The sequence below is a fragment of the Gallus gallus genome, chromosome 4, assembly GCF_016699485.2.
Source record: "Gallus gallus isolate bGalGal1 chromosome 4, bGalGal1.mat.broiler.GRCg7b, whole genome shotgun sequence".
NCBI lineage: Eukaryota > Metazoa > Chordata > Aves > Galliformes > Phasianidae > Gallus > Gallus gallus.
Genome location: NC_052535.1, coordinates 18,907,183 through 18,929,601, shown reverse-complemented (window position 1 = coordinate 18,929,601; position 22,419 = coordinate 18,907,183). Strand labels below are relative to the sequence as shown.

General features: G+C 41.4%; 1 long non-coding RNA gene across 2 annotated transcripts; it reads right to left on the bottom strand.

Moving 5' to 3' along the window:
- Positions 1 to 13,202: 13,202 nt before the first annotated feature.
- Positions 13,203 to 21,748, bottom strand: LOC107053212. 2 transcript variants are annotated; one of them, XR_003074849.3, is made up of 3 exons: positions 20,080 to 21,748; positions 19,844 to 19,961; positions 13,203 to 14,369 (listed from the first exon to the last, which is right to left on the bottom strand). It is a non-coding gene; the product is annotated as an uncharacterized LOC107053212 (long non-coding RNA). The 2 variants fall into 2 exon arrangements; XR_003074850.3 differs by having other exon boundaries at positions 13,203 to 14,366.
- Positions 21,749 to 22,419: the final 671 nt, after the last annotated feature.

The window sequence follows — 22,419 nt, the reverse complement described above, 5'->3', positions numbered from 1 at the left end:
TAGAGGGGAAGAATCACCTCCCTTGGCCTGCTGGTCATGTTTCTCTTTATGCAATTCAGAATACTGTTTACCTTCTGGGCTGCAAATGCACACTGCCAGCTCATGCTGAGTCAACCAACACTCCCAAAACCTTCTCCTCTGGGCTACTCTCTAGATATTCTCTGTCCAGCATGTATTTGTGCTAGAGATTGCCCTGATATAGGTGCAGGACCTTGTACATGGCCTCGTTGAACTCCATGATGTTGGCATGGGCCCAGTTCTCAAGCTTGTGCGGGTCCCTCTGGCTGGCATCACTTCCCTCTAATGTGTCAACTCAGCTTGGTGTCATCGGTAAACTTGCTGAGACTGCACTCAATCCCACTGTCCATGTCACCTAAAAGATGTTAAATGACACAAATCCCAGCACCAATCCCTGAGTAACCCCACTTGTCACCAGTCTCCACTTGGACACTGAGCTGTTGACTGCAACTGTCCAAGTGTGACCATCCAGCCAATAGTGTGATAAATTAGGTTAAAATCCAGTAGCATATGTGTAGCATTGTAGGTATGGGAAAGTAGTGACTATTTCTACTGAAGGAGGGGGCTTGTCTTTTGCAAACAGTTTGATAGACATAAAAGGTAATTTTGGTGACATAATTTTCAGAGTGGTCAGCACAGTACAGATATTCAAACATTACATATCATTTTAGAACACATTAGGAAAGGCATTTCAATGGAAAATAAGAAAAAAATCAGTATTGTTTCTTAACAGTCTGCTATGACCTTATTCTGTAAGCTATACAACTTCTACAAAGAATTAGTACTAGAATGTGTTGAGAGAAGAACTGGGTTGATAGAACAGAACAGATTAGAGCGGATAAGAGGAGCAGATAAGAGGAGACTGCTAGGAGAACATCCGTCCTTTATTATGAGTTGCGGTAAAGGTGTTGTATGTGTTTGGGATTAATAAGACGTCCAGAAATTCCATGAACAAGTAGGATCAGCAGGTCTAGGTAAAGTGTATAGCTCATGAACAAGAAGTTCAGCATATTTTTTTCCATTCATGCACAGTGACACATTAAGTCATTTGTGCCATTCAGCATATTTACATAGTTTATGCAAAATTCTGCACAGAAATATGACCTTAACTGATTTTAACAGTGTTTTTTTTTTCCTGCTTTTTATCGGTGCACCTAGAAACTGTGTATAAGAGCAAATGATAGCTTGAAACTATATAAGATGAAAAAAATACAAAAAGGAAACCAGATATGAATAAAAAAGAAGCCTTTTCAAGTGAAACTTTGCATTTTCAAGTAAGGGATTATCTTTCATCAAAGATAACTGTCCAGATTCTTCTTTCATTTTCATTAACAGTAGAATATCAAACTGTGATTTGCCAGAAAAAAATATATCAGAGCACCTAATTTTAACATGCTTTAAACCTTACACTTTGTTTAGATGCTAAGGCATTTTGGTATTTAATTAACAAATACATATTTTTATTATAAAGTACTGTGTAGTCCCTGTAGAAACTACTGAAAATATAATTGTATTCTTTGTTAAAAATACAATGTGTTCTCTATATACTGTTCTCCAGTAACTTGCCTTGCAGAAATTACCAGGACTTCAAGATGAATTCACTAGTAAGACATGACACATTATAGGAGAAGATGATAGTACATGCTGGGGTATGAGAAGTATGAGAAAATAGGGAAAAAGGACCCAGGAGCAAATTTGTAAACTTAATGTAAGAAATATCTGATGTACTGCTAAATGATGATTCACCTGTGAATCATTCAAGTGAAAGTACTGTAGATTATCTCAATAAAATGCTGTATGAATTTTTATTCATCACAATATACTATAAATGCAGACATTGATCATGTATTCATATGTTTTTTCAAATAATATTCTTATTTGAATCAACAAAAAGTACTGTTGACATGGAAATAAACTCACATATATTTAAGCCTCTCATGACGTCTCTCTTGCTGTACTTATTCAGATTGGTTCTGCGGCTTTCTGGGAGCTCATTTATTCAAAAACTGTGACAAGAAGTATGGCTATGGCTGAATGAGAAATGACTTCTCAGTGCATTCCAAAATTAAGATTTCCAAGATGGATATTATATTTCAAATTCTAACAAAAATAATTATTGAACTAATTGGTCTCAGGAGGATTGGAGGTTGCCTAGGCTGTAGCGATGCTGAAATGGTGGAGTTGACACTCTTGAGGGGAATCAGACAGGCAAATAGTAAAATCACGAAGCTTAATTTTAAGACACCCAAATTCCAGCTCTTCAGGGAGTTAACCAGCAAAACACCCTATGAATCTGTCCTCAAGGACAAGAGAATGGAGCAGTGCTGGCAGGTCTTTAAGGAAGTTTTCCTTAAGGCACAAAAACATCCTGAGGTGTAGGAAGGCAACAAACTGTCACAACTGAAACAGGACCTGCTGGCCAAACTGAAGAGCAAAAAGAAAATGCACAGGCAGTGGAAACAGGGACAGGTTACCAGGGAGAAGGAAAAGGATGCTGCTAGATGGATGTAGGGGTGGGGCCAAGGCCCAACTGAAACTAAACTTGGCAAGGGGCAGAAAGAATAAGAAAGGCTTCTATAACTACATCAAGTGGAAAAGTCCAGAAAAGCGTCCCCTTCCAAACGGGCTAGCAACAATGGACAAGGAGAAGGCTGAGGTATTCAACTATTTTTTAAGCTCATTAGAGACTTCTCTACACAGAGTGCTTGAGCAGTTTGGAAGCTGGGAACTGGGGAAGCAATGCCCCTGCCACTGTAAGTGAAGATCAGGTTTCTGACCACCTGAGGAACCTGAACATCTACAACTCTATAGGTCCAGATGAGATGCATCTCAGAGTCCTGAGGGAACTGGCTGACATTGTCACCAGACCACTCTCAGTGATATCTGAAAAGCCATGGCAGTCAGGTGAAGTGCCTGGTGGCTGGAAAAAAGGTGATGTCACAGCCATTTTTAAGAAGGTAGAAAGGATGATCCAGGGAACTACTGACCTGTTATCCTCACCTTTGTGCCAGAGGAGATCATGGAGCAGATCCTCCTGGAAGCTATGCTAAGGCACATGGAAGATAGGGAGGTGATATGGGGTAACGAGCATGCTTTCACTGAGGGCAAACCCTGCTTGACCAACCCAGTGTCCTTCCATGATGGTGTCACTGCATCAGTGCACAAGGGAAGAGCCACTAGTGTCATCTATTGTTGTGGACCACCAAGGGTTTGAAACCGGAATCTAGTCCGTTCGCTGGCCGAGCCACGTGGAGAGTGATGACATGACCCAATATGAGTGCATCAGAGTCTCCGTTTATTATTCATTACTTACACACATATATAGATCGTGGCGAACGTGCGTCAGCTTGTAGTTGGTTGGAGCATTGCGAAAAGCCCCCTGCCTAACAATACTATTGGTCATGCATGTTTTCATACCATTCGACCGTCTTAATCTCTTCCCAGGCTAGCTGCCCCCTTATCTTAACTGAAGCCTCAGTTTGTCTTCCTGCTTTGACAGTTTCAAGGTCTCATAGCCTGGGTTGTGCACATAGCACCCGAGCTCACAGCCATTATAACGAGTTAGTACTTTTCCATCTGTATCTCCTGCCAATTGTTAGGCCTGTTCTGCTTGTACAACTGTTCAAGAGACCCATGACCCCCTCAGTTGTGGAGCCATCCCTCAACAGTCTATCTGGATTTCAGTAAGGCCTTTGACATGGTACCTTACAATATACTTCTCTTCACATTGGAAAGATATGGATTTGATGGGTGGACTGTTTGATGGATGAAGAAATGGCTGCAGGATCGAATCCAGAGAGTGGTGGTCAATGACTCAATGTCTGGATGGAGAACAGTGACAAGGAGTGTCCCTCAGGGGTCAGTGCTGGGGCCGACACTCTTTAACATCTTCATCACTGACATTGACATTGGAATCGAGTTCACCCTCAGCAAGTTTGCAGATGACACCAAGCTGAGGGGTGCACTCAAAATATCCACGGGACAGGATGCCATCCAGAGGGACCTAGACATGCCAAGCAGTGGGCTCAGGAGAATCTCATGACGTTAAACAAATCCAAGTGCAAGGTCTGGCACCTGGGTCATGGCAACTCTCAGTACCAATACAAGCTGTGGGATGTAAGGATAGAGGACAGTCCCGCTGAAAGGGACCTGGGGGCACTGTTGGATAGGAAGCTGGACATGAGCCAGCTCTGCGCCCTCACAGACCAGGAAGCCAAACAGATTCTGGGTGCATCCAAAGCAGCACAGGCAGCAGGGTGAGACAGGGAATCTGCTCCCAAAAGAATGATCCCGAGGGATGGAACACCTCCCTGAGAGAACAGGCTGTGAGAGCTGGGGCTGTGCAGCCTGGAGAAGGGAAGGTTCTGTGGTGACCTGTGAGTGGCCTTTCAGTACCTAATGGGGAGCTGCAAGGAAGAAGGGGACAGACTCTTTAGCAGGTTCTGGTTTCATAGGACATGGGAAATGGTGTCTAACTAAAAGGGAGATTTAGTTTGGGTATAAGGACGAAGTTTTTTACAATAATAAATAAATTAGTAGGGAGGTTTATATGTCACCTTATTTATTTACTCGTTTGTTTGTTTATTACTTGTTTCACATCTTACAGCATATGAAAAATAAAGTACTCATAATTATCTAAATTGCTAAATTCTGTCTTGAGCATAATGCAAATAATTGTAAAAATATTTTTTTCTAAAAATATTGTTCTTTCCTAGTACTGAAAACTGGAAGATTAAATTTCTATACTTATATATCAATAATCCAATGTAGATTTAAAATGTATAATGTTTGAAGTAAATGTTAGTCATACATATATATATATTTAATTATGCTTCATAAGTTATACCGATTCAAAATATTTATGATAATTATCAGACATATGCATTGCAAACCCCCAGAATACTGTGAATATTTAGTAAGCATACTACCAGAAAGTTTCATAGGTATAATAGTTAGCTGGGATTTTAGTAGGCTGTTTGCCAGTTGAACTCTGTAATGGCTCATGACTAATGAATGTATAATTATCTGAGAGCTTCAAACTTAATTTCATGATTTATTAGCTTTGTTAAAAAACTATCTACAAATGGATACTCAGTATTAAATAAAATCTAAGTATGGAAGAATTCAGGACAAAAAGCAAGGAATATAACATATCTTTCTGTCTCCTTTTATAACATTGGACAGAGAGAGAACTTTCATTTCTCTGCAAACCCCTCCCAATGTACATCTCAGATCTTGGGTGTTCTTGCTGTTAGAGACCCCCACAATCTTTTTGTTCCATCTGTGAGAGCTTCAGCTTCCTCTTCATGCTAGGAGAGCTGCTCTGAAAGCAATGCCTTCTATTTTATTATGTCTGCCTACAATGTCAGAGGCAGATGAGGGTGGAATGGCAGTAGAGGCTGAACCTTAATGACAATATTCTGTTACATTTTGTTGCTGTGTCACAGATGGCAGCAGAGGGACAGTCTGACAGAATGGCATCTGACATGGAAGTGTGTATGAAGCAGTGGGATGGAATAGAATTTCCCCATGCAAAAAGATGGCTTACCAAATATATATGGAGACAGCGGATGTGAGCACAGTGAGGCAGAGGGTGGTGCATTTCAGTAGTGGCGACAACAAGAGTGGGGCACCTGTGTTGGTGCAGATTTTGACAAGCGCAGCATGCAAGTTCTTGTTCATCAGTGGTGAAAATGCATAGTTAATAGTGGTGACTATGTTGAAAAAGTGAGTTTTGCAGCTGAGAAGTTGCTCTCTCAAGTGGTGTTATTATGCTCGTTGTATCTGTTGTAGTGTCCATGGAAATAAATAGAAGACATTACTTTTAGAGCCACTTGCATACTTTGATACCTTCCCAATGGCCCTGTTAGACAAGTCCATCCCACTACTGTGCCCAGGTTCATGTGGAAGTTAGCTCTGGATGAAGTACTCTCTGTTATTTAACAAGCACTTTACTTCATTATTTGTGCTGCTGAGAGCAATAGCCGTCTTTTTGAACATCAACAGTGTGGACAAAGAGGGACAATTCTCTTATGCTTAGCTTAAACTGGTATTGTGAAGTTCATCACTAGTCTGGAAAGGGATGTATCCATCATATTTGAAAGGTCATGGCAGGCTGGTTAAGTTCCCACTGGCTGGAAAAAGGAAAAAATAGCTCCTTTTTTCAAGAAGATTCAGCAAACTACAAGTCAGTCAGTCTCATCTCTGTGTCTGGCAAGATTGTGGAGAAAATCCTCTTGAAGGACTTACTAAGGCACATGGAAAATAAAGATGAGATGATTGGTGGCAATCAACATGGCTTCACCAAGGACAAATTGTATCTGACAAACTTGGTTGGCTTTTGTGATGGCATTATGGTATAAGTGGATAACGGAAGAGCAACTGATGTCAGAAACCTGGACTTGTGTAAACGATTTGACACTGTTCTTCATGTCAGCTGACTGATGAAAAACAAGAAAGACCACAGTGTGCTGGAGCAAGTCCAGAGGAGGCCCACAAAGATGATCAGAGGGCTGGAGCACCTCCCCGATGAGGACAGGCTGAGAGAGTAGGGATCTTCAGTCTGGAGAAGAAAAGGCTCTGGGGGGGATCTTAGCCTTCCAATACCTGAAGGGGTCCTACAGGAAAGCTGAGGAGGGAATTTTTGTAAGGGCATGTAGCAGCAGGACAAGAGGAAATGGCTTTAAACTTGAAGAGGGTAGATTTCAACTAAATATTAGGGGGGGTGATGAGGGTGATGTGACACTAGAACAGGATGCCCAGAGAGGTTGCGGATGCCCCCACCGTGGAGGCGTTCAAGGCCAGGCTGGATGGGGCTTTGAGCAACCTGGTCTAGTGGGAGATGCCCCTGCCTATAGTGGGGGGCAGGGCGGGAACTAGTGGATCTTAAAGATGCCTTCCAACCCAGGCCATTCTGTCATTCTGCGATTACTGAAATTGTCATTTATAGAAGGCAATCAAACCCTGATGATCAAGAGTAAGTGTTTTAGTTGAAGACCTTCATTTTCGACACTTGAGACATTTGGTTAGGCAAGGTGTTATACAAGCATGTCCTGGGCAACCTTAACCATGAAAGGCTGTACCAGATGAACTGAGTTCCCTTCCTGCTTGAACAATTTTGCGAATCCATGATTCCATGATTTTCACTAAGACTGTTGCTGTTTATGAATATCTAGCCACATAGATCTTTATTTACTGCCTTGAATACTTTCTTTTAGTCAGTAACACTTACAGGAATTACTCTAATAAAAAATTTATCAGTTAGAATATAAATAGATTCAGAATTGATAATGACATGAGGATTTTTATTTTATGCTCTTTGTAGGAAATTATCCTATTTCTGTTGTTAAACCTCTGCAACACTGCTCAGTCAACTTTAGTGACCACCATTATCTCTCATTTAATCTTAATACTTTTCACTCTAATAAAGTTTCATGCTGGTTGTCTCATTTGTCATTGAAGCTGTGTGTATTAATTTATTATGAGGCAGGAGAACATATCTCTTTTAAGAAAGTGTGGATAGGATGGAAGATATGAGACCTGCTTGACATTATAAAGATGTATGTTCTGCAGAATTGATTGCACTGTGATGCCCATAAGTACTTGATATGGTACTTGTATGGTGAAAGTGTATAATACGTGCCAGTGTTCCAAACTAGAAATCCTCAGACATTAAATCCAAGTCAATTTGAGAGTGAGTAATTTTTTATTTTGAATGGCAGCGAAGACAAAACTTTAGTTAAGTGTAACTACTTTTGACCCTCGAGAATGTAGATGTCTAGCTTCAAGTCTGCCTGGTAAATCATCTAGATATGTTTTATGTTTTTATTTCATCTTGGAAAAGATCAAACATCAAATTTAGTACATAATCTGAAAATTTTAAGATCTGTGTACTGAATGCAGCACAATCTCCAGAAAAAACTTGATCAATGGGAGCACTGTTTTTATTCATGTGTTTATTCCCTATTAAATACCATTTCTTTGAGAATTTTCTGTTTATATTTTTTTTTCTGAATGAATTTCCTGGTTATTTTAAGTGTTTCTAGTGGAATATATTCATTCTGGTTTGTGTCATGTAATGAGGCTAATTAGAATTTATGTTTTTTTATTGTAATAATCATTACAATTTGAAAATGAACAGTGCAAAGAAGTATGCAATTTTTTCTGTTTAAGGAAAAGAGTGCAACATCCCGTAAGAATTTCCATGTAACATAGGCTCACATTGCATGGTTTAACCCCACATTGAGAGTTTGTTGAGAGTCTGAGTAATTTCACATGACACGGAAGAGTGGCTTACATTGACACCAGCACAGGGAAGCAGTGTTTTTGTGCTGACTGTACAAATTTGCACCTCGTTACTGTATTTATCCTGGACTGAGTTTCAAAGCTTGCTTGTTTGTAAATGACTCAAGCATTTCTGCAGTGCATTGTAGATACATGACACTAAAAGCAGAGACAGAGCAAATATCCATTCTGAAAGTCACACATGCTTGCAGAATTTGATTGTGTTTTTGTACGCAGAAAGTCAGTTTGGTACAATCTGTTTCTTCCAGGATCTGATTCTGCTTTCTCAGGATTTACCTTTTGAAAACTAGATTTTCTGAGTTATATCACCAAATTATTTCTTGGTGCATTTTATTAAAAATGCTATAAATATTCCAAACTCCATGTATTTGACCCACTAGACACGTCTGAAAAAACCAGATGTGTTGCCGACCCTGTTGCTGACTGCATCTGGCTTCATCCAATCAGTCCAAAAATAAAATTACATTAATGACATGAGCTTGCACAGACAGAAAAGCCTGTGGGTGAAGATGCAGGGATTTAAATAAGTTAGAGTATTCATTTGGCTTTGGCCTGAGAGCCATTTTTTTTTTCTCTAATAACAACTTGATCAGAGAATGGTTTATGCATTCTGCAAAAATCTAAACATAGTTTTGAAGTGATACAAGGAATATTGAAGTCTAAATCTACAGATAACAGTTGAAACATATATAATTATTGTAGATAATTCACATAAGATCCTAGTGAACTGTACATTACTGATAGCTTAGTTTCCCACTAGAAAGTGTACTTAGTTTTCACATCCTGCTCCTTTCCTTGCTCTAAATGTAGTCTTTTGGAAATACCACTACCTCCAGATTAGTCAGCAAAGGGCTGAAATTCCATTTTCTGCTACAGACTGACTTAATCCTTGTTTACTTTTTTATCTTTAACTCTTTCCTGTTCCCCTCAACTGATCTCTGACTATTTATTTTGCAGAAATGGGGGATTTTCCTTGCTTTCCACAGCTGGGATAGCCACATCATTCATTCATTTCATTTGTATATTTCAAAGTCATTCTCTCTTCGCTCATTTCTGAGTTCCGGTGAAAGCTTTGCATTGTGACCAAGTATTACTGGTCCACATAAATGCCAAACATGTATCTGCCAAACAAGATAAACTGACGCAGATTTTATAACTCAACAGTCATCTCCCTTTTGGATGTGACATTCATGTTGAGAAGGTGAATACATGTAAGTAGCAAAGACAGCCTGTAACCAGTACTGCAGAAAAGCAAGGTATCAGACATTTCTGAGGAAAATATAATCAGCTGGTGTTAAAATAGGAAGAATAAACAGTGAGAAAACACTACTTTAGTCCTGCATTTCTCTTTTCAGTCCTGTAGTTATTAGACTGAATCACCTTTTCTGGAGCGTGGGTTATGCAAACCGCTTTTGATGTTTGATATGCTACAGAACAGGAGCAGGACATCCTTAGAAAAAGAGAGACAGGGAGAATTGCCTGCATTTTGTTTAACCTTCCTTCTCTGATCCCTCCAGTAACACTACAGAGCTAATCTGCACGGATTAAATGGTTCATTTTGTTAAACTCCAGAAAGAGTGATATGGGAAAACAGAAGAGTTGTGAAAATGATGTTACTGTAGAGTTGTTATCTGCTATTCCTTCCACAATGAAAATGGGAGATAAAAAAATATTGTGAAATTACCTTTGATATGGGAGGGGAATTGGTGCAATTATTGACTACAGGATTGGGTACAATATTATTTTTTCTGCATTGTAGCTTACTTGCATTACTAATAGTTGCCAGGGAAACCAGCAGATTCTCAGCTCTTCTACTAGAAAGGCAGCTACAGTTATAAACAGGGTTGATTAAAACAGCCTGCAAATTATGAAGGAGTTAGGGGACCCTGATGTGGGTTCTGATCCCAGTCCTGGTGTCCTTCTGTATGCTCACTTGTAGTTAGATAAGAAATGTTAATCTTTGTTGGTATTAAATGCTTATTTATTTGTTTGTTTGTTTATTTACTTATTACAGTGAGCAATGAAAAAATTATTCTGATTTACCATGAGAAGAATTGTCCTGCACCAACTATGACATTTGTCACTTCGGCTTGTAATGCCACTCTGGCTTCTGCCTCCGGAGTGTCTGTGCTCTGTTTGTCTGCTCTGATTTCCATGAGATCGCTAGATACCATGCAGAAGTTTAAACAAACCTTTAAATATCATAGCAAATAAAAGCATAGATCTCTTTGTACATGAAGTGTAACAGTTTTTGAAGAGGTTAAGCCTGGCTAACTGTGTGTTTGCCTTTTATCTGTAAGGATGATGTTAACATGATAAGTAACAGTGATGTTACTTACTGCTTTACAGTGCCACACATGTCAGGCACAACTACGAACCTTTACACATCCACCATCACGCTTTTGGGGAAGAAAGACAAAGTTTATACATAAATCTTTTCAAGAAACAGGTGCTTATGATCTTTCTCTCACGCTGGATTTATGGGACTGACTTTTATTACCTTACTGATTTCAACTAATAAGAGAAAATTATTTAAGATGAAAATAGGTAATAAAATCATAATGAGAATCATTTTCATCTTCAAAGAATCCTTGTGTCCTTCTAAATTAAATAACAATCACAAAAGCAATTTGTGTATCTTTGATTTCCATTCTGTCTTTTCTGAAGGGAGTGTCCTTTGAAAAGGAACATTCTCCAGTGAGTTTCATTTCAATTTCAATTGAAATTTTCAATTTAAATGTTTCAATTTTTTTTAAAAAATGCAATCATCAATTTATACTTGCAACACCATTTCCAGCTGATATAAATACATTATCTGCAAATTTTCAGATGGGATGTATAGATCTGTATTATCTGATCATGTCTCTTTCCCAAACTTTTGTAAGACCCCTCTTGCCAGAGAAAAATATCCTTTGCTTCACAACTATACCTTAGTCATATCATCACTTATTTGGCAGTATGTACATTTGTGAGCAATTGTCAAGGATGAAGCACAGGAAGGGTAATTCTTCATCAGAAATCTCTGATGAACACCCTGAGACCTCACTAAGAATTGTAGCCACTTCCATTGAACAAGACTGATGCGTTAGTTTCACAAAATCAAGGTCAAATATCCCACTAGTTTAATGTTTTTGTTGCTTGCATATTAATTATATGACATATCTTACTGGGGCTCCTCTGAAAGTAATGCCTCCAATGCCTCCAATACGTTGGCCCGTGACATCAGAGGCAGATGTTGGTGTCGTGGCAGCAGAAGGTGAACCTTACCACCAATATCCCATTGCATTTTGATGTTGTGTGATAGATGGCAGCAGAGGGGCAGTCGGAAAAAGTGATGTCTGACATGGAAGTGCATATGGAGCAAAGATATGCCACTGAATTTCTCCATGTGGAAAAAATTGCACCCACTGGCATTCACTGATACTTGTTGAATGTTTATGAGGACTAAACAGTGGGTGTGAGCACAGTGAGGAGGTAGATGGTGCATTTCAGCAGTGGCAACAGTGGGTCACTCCTCTGGCGCAGATTTTTATGGATGCACCATGCAGGCTCTTGTTCACTGGTGGCAAAAATGAATGGCTGATGGTGTTGACTGCACTGAAAAAGAGTGTTCTGCAGCAGAGCTTGCTCTATCAAACAGTATTATCTTGCTCTTTGTATCTGTTGTCATTTCCATGGAAATAAATGGGAGACATTACTTTTGGAACAACTTATATGTATTTGGCCCAAGAAAATTCCTCTTTATTCAGTGCAGCCCAGGCAAGACAAAATGTTGGACACCCATGATATAAGTCAATGAACTCACTGTGGTTATGAAAATTGAGAAGATATAGTAAAAAATATATGTTCTTTTTTGTCTATTTTTACATAAAAGTTGTTTGACTTTCAAAGAGAAGTGGTATAAGTTATTCAGCTTTTATATTAATGACATTATGAAATATTTTGGGATACTCTCAACTACTTTTACTTAGAATAAAAGTAATTTCTACTTTTACTCGTAAGAAGAAAAAGGAATCCAAGATAGTCATGGCTCCCACATAGAAAATTATTAGTTAAGATGATCAAGTCGTGTATCAATAAAAAAGTCAATCACCACTTGAAGAAATAGAGCAGCATTAATGACACATTTTAACTACTTTTTTATGACATCACCTACCATACTGCATACAGCTCTGGCCACCCGTCTTCCGGAAAGTTAACTCAGCATGCTTCATTGGCTTATTACTAGGATGGTCAGAGGAAAAAAGTACTTGTCTAAAGGGAAGACACGAGGCAAGCCTGGCTTGATAAGCTTTATAAAATGAGGGCTGGGAGGAGGAAGGAGAAAACTACAACCCGTGCATATCCAGAATGTTAGAGGGGGGAGACATGATGGGTGAAGTGAAACACTGTGAGACAGGGAGATAGTTAATAAAAAGCACACATTTTTGCTAAGGAAGAGTGCATACAAACTAGCCATTAATAACTTAGGAAAAAAGTTCTGAATTATAGGAGTAATCAGATTCCGCTTCCAGGAAAAGTCATAGCAATTCAAAATAGAACAGATGAAAGTGGTAATATGACTTTTTTCTTGTGAAAGCTGGAAAACGAAGTAAAAACTCCCTTCATCTACTGTATTCCCTTACAGAATTTTCAGACTTAATTGAAAAGTCAAAGAGAGAACTTGGGGGAAAATCAAGTCACAATGCCCATGGGAAAAGAATAATTCTGCGTTCACAGCTTGAGCTCGATGGCATAGTGCAAAAGAACTACACTGTGTCGTCACTGAATTATGGTGATAGAACATAACATTGACTAAGTAGCTCACCTGGGGAGTGTCAGCCACCCTAAGCAATGATGAGATAGGAGGTGTTTGGAAAAAGAGGTATAGAGTATGCATGTACAAGAGGGCAGAAACTTTATTGTAAAGGCATCCTCAATCATAACTTGCAAGTGCTTGTTTTTGCAATATTAGTATGAATAATCTTTTGAAGAGTTTACACAACTACTCTACAGTGAACATCAGTGTGCAGTAGATATAGTTGAGAGCAACAGTGGAAATATTCAGTGGTGCTTTCCATCTCTTAGTAATAATAACTTAAGAGTTAAGAGCAGAAGGAAGCATACTGAAAAGCGCACACAGTACTTTTTGTATCATGCAAACTAGTGAATCTCTTCCAAGATTTACAAACCTAAAGTGATAGGCTGTTTATTCTTTCAGGTGGAGTCTGTTCCTTACTTCTGATCATCTTCCTCATTCTTTTTCTACATGTTTTCTAGTTCTGTACTTCTCTTTAAGTTGATTTTATCAGAACTTCATTCAGTATTCAAGATGGGAACACCAGTGATGTACTATGTTTTCTGATATGTTCTCAGTTTTGATTGCTTTTTTTTTTTTTTTTTTTTTTTTTTTCCTAGATTTAACATTACTTGTCTTTCTGAACCTGAAAAAGGTTTACAGGAAACTATTAGAAATGACACAAATTTCTTGGTAAGACAAATTTGAATCCAACATTATTTTTCAGTGGTCTTAGAAATCTGAAGAGGTCCCACTTGAGTGAAAGTTGGAAAACATTGCTTCTATTTTCAAGAAGAGCAATGGAGAAGACCCTGGTAATTATGGACCTGTCAATCCCACCTGCAAAAATGATGGAGAAAATTACGCTGAAAAACAATGTCATCACTGCTCACAGGCAGCGTGGGTTCATGAAGGAAAAGTAACTTGGATTCCTTCTCAAAGGGTGGATTGTCTTTGCTGCTTTCCATTCCTCAGGTGCTGATAAGGACTTAGGTGATAGGTTGTCTGACACCACAGTTAGTATGATATTTGCATTCTATTCATGTGTATCTTAATTATCTCAGTGCACATTTTACAGGAGAGTACCAAACAGTCACTTAAAACATGCATTTTCTTCACCTATTTCATCAAGATGAAAGAGATACACTACTTTTCCACTGTGGTACAAATCAAATAAATTAATCAGCCAATGTCACCTTGCTTGCAGAGTCTGAATATCTTCCAGTCCTTGAGATTTTGTTTGGTACAAGTGGACCTTACTCAGAATCTGCTGGAAGAAGACCAAATACAAATGCTGATTTAAAAAAAAAATTAAAAAAAAATCAATAACTTATTTAGCATTTACTGAACTCTGCTCACAACAGATATGTAAAAATATAGATTGATCAAGTAAAATGGGTAAAGACAGGAAGGGTTGATATTAGGAAGAAGTTTTTCACACCGAGGGGGGTGACGCACTGGAACAGGTTGCTCAAGGGGGTCGTGGATGCCCCATCCCTGGAGGCATTCAAGGCCAGGCTGGATGTGGCTCTGGGCAGCCTGGTCTAGTGGCTGGTGATCCTGCCCATAGCAGGAAGTTGAACCTAGATGATGATTGTGGTCCTTTTCAGCCCAGGCTATTCTATGATTCTATGATACAAAAGCAATTTGTGTATCTTCGATTTCCTTTCTGTCTTTTCTGAAGGTAATGTCCTTTGAAAAGGAACATTCTCCATGGTGTTTCATCACTTTGAATAATATTCTCATTCCTGGTTGACTTGATTTTTTTAGTCCCATGCCTAAGTATGTACAGTTTATAAACACAATTAAAGACCAATTGACAATTATGAATGCTTCTTCTAGAAAATGCCACAGACTATACATGAATTTTTGTTCCTTAAAAAGATAGTTTCTGCCTGCCTCCAGTCCTGCATACTTTACACTTTATGACTTAGTCTTGTTTTTTACTTTTACAGCTGCAAAAGACAAATCCGACTGAGCGGGTGATCTGAGACAGACAGCATGGCTTCACCGAGGGAAGGCTGTGCCTTGCCAATCTGGTGGCCTTCTACAATGCAGTGATGGCATTGGTGGACAAAAGGAAGGCAACTGATTTCTTTTCCCTGGACTTTGTTGTAGTACACGGGTGGCCCATACGGGGATCGAACCCGCGACCTTGGCGTTATCAGCACCAAGGCCTTTGACGTGGCCTCCACCATATCCTTATCTCTAAATTGGTGTGATACAGTTTTGAAGAGTGGACTACTTGGTGGATAAGGAATTGGTTGGAAGGTTGCAGCCAGAGGGTTGTGGTCAATGACTCTATGTCCAGGTTGAGGCTAGTGTTGAGCTATGTCCCCAGTTGGTCCATCTTGGGACTGATACTCTTTAAAATCTTTGTCAGTGACATAGATGATGGAATTGAGCGAACCCTCAGCAAGTTTGCTGATGACATCACGCTGAACAATGGTGGGCCCTTGTGAACCTAATAAGGTTCAACAAAGCAAATTGGAAAGTTTTGCACTTGGGTCAAGGTAATCCCAGGTATGTATACAAACTGGGAGAAGAAATCCTTGACAGTAGCCCTGCTGGGAAGAAAGTAGGGGTTTTGGATGATGACACAGCATGAGCTGGCAGTGTGTGCTTGCAGACCAGAAGGCCAATGCTATCGTAGGTTCCATCAGAAGAGGGGTGGCAGCTGGGCAAAGGAGGTGATTGTCCCCCTCTACTCTGCCCTCGCGAGGCCCCATCTGGAGTACTGCATCCATGTTTGGGGCCCCCAGCTGAGAAAAGATGTGGAGCTTTTGGAGAGGGTCCAGAGGAGGGCCATGGAAATGATCCAAGGACTGGAGCACCTCTCCTAAGAAGACGGGATGAAGCAACTGGGCTTGTTCAGCCTGGAAAAGAGAAAGCTATACGGAGACCTCATTGTGGCCTTCCACTACTTAAGGGGAGTTTATAAACATGAGGAAAGTCAACTTTTTATGTGAGTAGATAGTGATAGTACAAAGGGGAATGGTTTTAAATTATAGGAAGGAAGATTTAGATTGGGTGTCAGGGGGAAGTTTTTTACTGAGTGGTGAGGTGCTGGAACAGGTTGCCCAGACAGGTTGTGGATGCTCTGTCCCTGGAGGTGTTTAAGGCCAGGTTGGATGGGGCCCTTCGCAATCTGATCTAATACTTATCTAGCAACTGGCAACCCTGTCCGTTTTGGGGGGGATTGGAACTTGATGATCCTTGGGGTCCCTTCCAACCCAAGCTATTCTATGATTCTAAGATTCTGTGATCCCCAGAGAAGCAGTAGCCACAACCATATCTGTGGCTGTGCTCATGCAGCTCAGCTGTGACTGAGGTTTGTGCAGATCTATTTTGCTACCTCACTGCTAGCTTTTTCAGGTATTGTTAACAGCGTATCCTGACATGCGGGAAGATGTGTCTCCCACATTGAACTCTATGCCCTTCAGCCTCTGAGGCTGCTTGTTTTCCGGAGATGTGGTCTCTAAAAAAAATGTGGTGTTGACACAGTGTGCAGCACTTGGATTTCTCAGCTTAGGGAGTTTAAAAGAACTCTGTACAGGCACCAGTGGGTTTTATTAGTTAGAATTAAATCATAGGATCACAGAATACCAGGGATTGGAAGGGTCCTTGAAAGATTATCAAGTCCAGTCCCCATGCCAGAGCAGGAACACCTAGATCAGGTCACACAGGAACGTGTTCAGGTGGGTTTTGAATGTCTCCAGAGGAGATCTCGCAACCTCTCTGGGCAGCCTGTTTCAGTGTTCTGTCACCCTCACCATAAATAAGTTTTTTTCTCACATTTATCTGGAACCTCTTGTGTTCTAGCTTGCACCCATTGCCGCTCGTCCTATCATTAGATGTCACTGAGAAGAGCCTGGCTCCCTCCTCATGACACTCACCCTTTACATATTTATAAACACTAATGAGGTCACCCCTCAGTCTCCTCCAAACTAAAGAGGCCGAGCTCCCTTAGCCTCTCCTCGTGAGGGAGATACTCCACTGCCTTCATCATCTCTGTGGCTCTGCACTGGACTCCCTCAAGAAGTTCCTTGTCCTTCTTGAACTGAGGGGTCCAGAACTGGGCACAATACTCCAGATGCAGTCTCACCAGGGCAGGGCAGAGGGGGAGGAGAACCTACTAACCACACACCTTCAAATACACCCCAGGATGCCAGTGGCCTTCTTGGCCTCAAGGCCACACTGCTGGCTCACGGTCATCCTGCTGTACACCAGGACCCCCAGGTCCCTTTCCCCTTTGCTGCTCTCCAACAGGCCAGTTCCCAACCTATACTGGTACCTGGGGTTGTTCTTACCCAGAAGCAAGACTCTACTCTTGCCCTTGTTGTATTTAATTATATTTCTCCTTGCCCAACTCACCAGCCTGTCTAGGTCTCGCTGGATCACAGCATGGTCTTCTGGCGTGTCAGCCACTCCTCCCAGTTTTGTGTCATCAGCAAACATGCTGACCATGCACTCTATTCCCTCGTCCAAGTCACTGATGAATATACTGAATAGCACTGTTCCCAGAACCAGTGCCTGAGGGACTCCACTAGACACAACCCTCCAACTGGACTCTGTTCCACTGACCACAACTCTCTGGCGTCTTCCATTCCGCCAGTTCACAGTCTGCCTCACTACCCAGCTGTCCAGACCACACTTCCTCAGTTCAGCCGGGAGGGTGCTGTGGGAGACGGTGTCAAATGCTTTAATGAAATCAAGATAGACCACATCCACTGCCTTACCATCATCTATCTACCTGGTTATTTCTTCATAAAAGGCTATCAGGTTGATCAAGCATGCTTTCCCTTTGGTGAAGCCACGATGACTGCCTCTAATGACCCTCTTATCCTTGATATGTCTAGAGACAGTGCCAAGGATAAGTTGTTCCATCACCTTTCCATGGCTGGAGGTGAGGCTGACTGGTCCGTAGTTACCAGGGTTTTTCTTTTTGCCCTTTTTGAAGACTGGGGTGACATTTGCTTTCCTCTTCAGGCACCGGTCCCATTCCCCGTGACTTACCAAAGATGATGGAAAGCGGCCTAGCAATGACTTCCACCAGCTCCCTCAGCACCCACTGATGCATCCCATCAGGGCCCATGGATTTATGGATGTCCAGATTGCTTAACTGGTCCATAACCCGGTCTTCATCAAGTGAGGCAAACTCCTCTTATATCCTGGCTTCCTCTGGGGCCTCAGGGGCATGGGGCTCCTCAGGACAGACCCAACAGACAAAGAAGGCATTCAGTAATTCTGCCTTCTCTGTATCTTCTGTCACTGGGGCACCCATCTCATTCATGAGTGGGCCTACATTGCCTCTAGTGTTAGTCTTATCTGCAATGTATTTGAAGAAGCCCTTTTTGTTGTCCTTGACCCCTCTTACAAGGTTTAATTCTAAGGAGGCTTTAGCTTTCCTAGTTACCTCCCTACATACTCTGACAACAGTCATATTCCTCCCAGGTGGCCAGCCCTTCCTTCCATGATCTGTAGACTCTCCTCTTCCACTTGAGCTTTCCCAGCACTTTCCTGTTTAACCACGCAGGTCTCCTGGCTCCCTTTCTCAACTTCCTACCTGTCGGGATGCTCTGACCTTGATCTTGACAAGGTCAAGGATCTTGGAAGCGGTACTTGGATGCTAATCATCTTGGGCCCCTTTACCTTCAAGTACCCTGTTCCCATGGAATTTCCCCTAGCAGTTGCTTGAAAACTCCAAAGTTGGCCTTACTGAAGTGCAGGGTTGTGATTCTGCTTGGTATTCTATTCCAGCCACATGAGATCCTGAACTCCACTACATCATGGTCGCTGCAACTAAGGCTGCCCTCAACCTTCACTGCTTCAATCGGACCCTCCTTATTAGTGAGAATAAAATCCAGCAGCACTCCTCTCCTAGTTGGCTCATCCACCATTTGCATCAGAAAGTTATCATCAACACACTGGTGGAAGTTCCTGGACTGTGGATGGCTGGCTGAGCAGGCCCTCCAGCAAATATCAGGGTAATGAAAGTCCTCCACAGTAACCAGGGCCTGTAATTCAGAGGACACTATCAGCTGTCTGAAGAAGGCCTCATCAACTTCCTCATCCTGATCCAGTGACGTGTAATAAACACCCACAGTGGTATCACCCATGCCAGCCTGCCCCTTAATTCTCACCCCATAAACTCAACCCACTCCTCATCCCCCCCTGGACAGTACTCGATACATTGTAGTTGTTCTCTCACATAAAGAGCAACTCCATCACCTTGACTTGCTGGCTTGTCTTTCCTGAGAAAGACATAGCCATCCATGACCACATTCCAGTCATGTGAGCTGTCCCACCATGTCTCTGTAATTGCCACAATGTCATAATGTCCTGACCGAGCATGGGTTTCTAACTCCTTCTGCTTATTCCCCATGCTTTGTGCATTGATGTACAGGCATATCAGGGAATGAGCTGAACATGCTGATTTTACCCTAGGGAGGTGGGAGTTCTTCCAGTCTTCATCAGTACTAGAGCTCTGACCCACCAGTACAAGCCCAGTTACAGCCCCATCCCCCTTCGAATCTAGTTCAAAGCTCTCCAGATGAGCCCCGCTAATTCATGTCCCAGAACCCTTCTGCCCCTGTGAGATAAACCTTTCCCATGTGTTACTGTTAGGCCTGGTGTCTTATAAAACCAGCCATTATCAAAGAACTCAAAGCCCTGCCTTGTAGCACCAGTCTCGTAGCCAAGCATTTATGGACTGGATCCTTCTATTCCATTCCATATCCTCACCTGAAAATGGAAGGAGGGAAGAGAAAATAGCTTGCACCCCAGAGTCTTTCACCAATCGTCCCAAGGCCTTGCAGTCTTCATTCCCCTCAGACTACAGGATGCAGCTTCTGTCATCTGTCTGGAAGAGCAGTAGTAGGTAGTAGTCTGTCAAGTGCACCAGGCTGGGGAGTGTGCTGGTGATGACTGATTTTGAAACCTGTGTGTTCATTAGGACAATTTAAAAAATGGATTTTTACCTGTGTTTCTGCTGATGCCACTTGTCAGTGTTGTATCTCAGTGTTTCCCGCTCAGGAAGCCTGTTCAGAAGGCAAGTAAGTTCTGTTAGTTATTTATTACAGAAGGGTGAGAAGTGGTTAGAGACATTTTTGATGTGACCAAGATGATAAGGAAGACCTACAGTTCTCTGGATCCCCGGTGTGTGTATATGACATCTGACCGACAGTGAAACAGTTCAGCTCTTTTGGAGGAAAATATTGGCAAAGGAAAAACTTTTCAGAAAGATCTGAAAGAAAACTGCTATCACACATAAAATTCAAGTGTAGACTTCGTGGAGCACAATACTCTTTTGTCTGGACTTTTGTTACTTTCATTTCCTTTTACTTAATATTTAAAGAAACCTTCACTAAAGCTTATGCTCTCATATGTTTTGATTCCCAACAGCATGTTCCTGTGAATGAAATAGCATGACTTATTTTTTTATTCCACATGTATTTACTCATATAGGTAAATATAGTTATTTAAAAGTTATTAAGTATGATTAGGTGATATTTAAATCTCAGTGTTGTTCTCACCAATCTATTTTCTTTTCAGCTTCAGATATTCACATAACTAATAATTTTCTTTTTCTGTTGTTATACAGTGATTCTTTGATTCTGAATGTCCCATGAGTAGGACACTACACTAGGGAAGTACAGTTTACATTTTCTCTGTATAATTTGATGTTTTACTATCCCACAATTTAGTTTCTCAATAGTTATGTCTATGTAAGATCTACAAGAGCCTAATGGTTAAGATATGTGTTCATTACCATGTAAATTTATCATGAAATGCATTTTATAGTTCTAAGAATAATCCTTATGGGAAACTTGAAAACTATTACTGTGTGTAGTGGAATTCCAAGGTCACAACCTGAACCAGTGGGTGGGCTACATGAGTGCCTGGGTGCCTGGCGTGTGTGTGGGGGGTCTGGAGCCACCCCTTCTGTCTCTGCAATACTTCCTGTGCAATCTGAGTCTGCGTGGGTCCCCCTTTTCCCCCATCCTTCTCTTCGGTGACGCAACAGTACGAATGGGGGAGGGTCACATTCCTCAGCTCATCCCTTTCTCCAAACTGTTACCCGGGATTCCTAGGATCCCCATATCATGGGATTGCTTGTATCGTTGAAAAATGGGGCCCCCTGTGGGACAGAGGAAATGTTCAGGAGTCCCTGCCCACCTGGCTAAGTATTTCAATAGTCTAAACAAAAACGTACTCACAACTCGAGAACAACAATTAGTTGTCTCCACGGGGGCATGGCCACTGCTGATGGCCTTGAACCAACTAAATATAACTGAAGCAGCTCTCACTGATGAAAATCAACTATTGCATGACCGTGTGGAAGAACTGGAAAGACAGGTCGCAATTTCAAGAGGGAAAAAACCTAATCCTATCATTCCTCTACAAAAAATCCAGAATATCTCTCTAGAAATTACTGGGGACCCTGTACAAGAGAATCCATGTGAACTGGACTCTGTAAATGAAAGCACTAAAAGTCGGATCTTGAGGCTCCACTAGAGCTAGATCCCTTTGAGATCCAACCAGTTGTAACTCAAAAACAAAACAAAACCAAAAAAAAAAAAAAAAAAAAACACAGGATAGGCCAGCGGGGCTGCCCTCTGACCAGTGGCCCCCTCCCAGAGCACACGACGTGTAACAGCTCGCCCATACACGGCAGCTGAATTAATGGATTTAGTACAACAGTTTAGACAAAAACCGAGAGAGAGTGTGCCAGCATGGTTGCTCTGATTATATGACATGAGGGAAGAAAGCGTTGTGGTGAATGTACCAGAAATTTCAAAACTGGCATCCATTACTACTCACCCTGCCCTCAGGCAGAGACTACATGCATCTTTCCAATATAATGAAGAAAATCATTCATTGATTACATGGTTAATGGCCACATGCTGTGCAACATGGACAAATAAGAGTGATATGCCATTAAATACCAACTTACGGTCCTCTATGGAGGATGTGCAAAACTACATTCGAGAATTAGGCATGAAGGAGGCAATTTATGAGGAGGATTTTGAGAGCCCAGACACGATTAAATTTTCAGCAGGAATGAGGGACCTCATCCTGAAGCAAGTTCCACCACAACAGTATGGTACTTTGGTACCCATACTGAATCCTCTAGTGGCCTCAGAGGTCATGATACAACAGGCCGCCCAATTGGTGGCAGATCTGATGGAGACAGAGCGCCCATGGGTCAGGAGCAATGTCCGAATGGTGGTGGAAAAGTTGGACATCTATCCACCCCCATGACCTAGGAGACCTGCCCCTAATGTAATTCAATCTGGACCCATCAGGATCTCAAGAAA